Source organism: Atta colombica, unplaced genomic scaffold (assembly GCF_001594045.1).
Source record: "Atta colombica isolate Treedump-2 unplaced genomic scaffold, Acol1.0 scaffold96, whole genome shotgun sequence".
Taxonomy (NCBI): Eukaryota; Metazoa; Arthropoda; class Insecta; order Hymenoptera; family Formicidae; genus Atta; species Atta colombica.
In genome coordinates, this window is record NW_017259590.1 from 9,465 (window position 1) to 10,830 (window position 1,366).

General features: G+C 26.0%; 1 protein-coding gene across 1 annotated transcript in view; it reads right to left on the minus strand.

Moving 5' to 3' along the window:
- The window catches only part of LOC108693740 (E3 ubiquitin-protein ligase RNF123), a 14,394-nt gene that overhangs the window by 716 nt on the left and 12,312 nt on the right, over positions 1 to 1,366 (minus strand). The gene's annotated exons all lie outside the window — the stretch shown is intronic.

Below are 1,366 nucleotides of genomic sequence, written 5' to 3' on the forward strand. Positions count from 1 at the left end.
ATATATACATATATATATATATATATATACATAATTTAAAATAGTATAATTATATGCAAAGTGTTTCCTCTAATTTAAATATCTAAAATGGCTTTCTAGATTCTAAAATTTACTGCTAAAAAGAACTATAGTACACGTAATATAAACTATAGATTTCCAGTTTTCAGACTGCGCTAGCAATAAATTTAAAACACAACTATAATCTTTATTCTTTTTAATGAAAAAATGTTAAAGAAAAAGATTGTAACAGTCGTATATAGAGTCATAATGTAAAACAAAAATTAAGATAATAAGATTAATAACGAGGTAAAAATGTAATCTTAATCGTAATTGTTAGGTCAATCATTTATTAATCAACAAATCTAATAATCTATGATCAAAATATTGAACATTTCACTACGTTTTCTTTAGTCAAATTATATCGATTACATGATTACACGAATAATTATATCTGGAACGCAGTATACATCGTTAAATTTCAATTGTATTTTATTTTGATGCGTTTCAGATATTTCGTAATCATATAAACATGAGCTAACACTCTCAGATCAACATTTAAGTCGAAAAAAAATATCCAACGCATGCAAACATCACAAGATTTGTAAACAAGTTATCGTAGTAAAAAAATAAAATGAATATCTGAATGTCAAAAAGACGAATTATACCGATGAAAGCGAAATAAATTAGGCAAGACACTTATACTCATATTCGTAGTCAGACCTTGTATTTAAGGCTTTCTAAAATTTATCTTTAGAGCTAATATAATAATTCGTAGAGTATCTAAATTATTATATTAGAGATAAATTTTAGAAAGCTTTGAATATAGACCTTATTCACTGAATGAATAGGGGCATCAGTTAGCAATTATAATTAAGATATCCAATCCAAACTATTTCATTGTTACGAGATAAGAATGGATTAAGTTGAAAATTAAGATAGAATATCGTCAAGAATATCATATATGTTTGGTCTTGTTTCTCTCCCTTAGTTTCTTACTAAATCTAAATGTATAAACCAATCATATTCAAGAATTTTACAACAGTTGCAAAGTTGCTTTTTCTGCTGAACGCAGTCATATTAATAATATTTGTTATTTCAAGATCATAGTACTCGTAGTAGACTAGATCATTCATCTTGACATCAATACTATTAAGTTAAGAACACGTGATTCCATTTAAAAAATTATAATATGATGACCTTGACTTTTTACCAAAAAAAGTAGAGGTCTTTGCGAATGTTTAATATTGTAATTTATAGGCGATTGAAAACTGACTAATTTTTACTGAAAACTTTTTTGTCAGATTATCGGAAGTATCAGAAAAATCGCGATCAGTGATTACAGTTACATGGGACATCCTATATATAT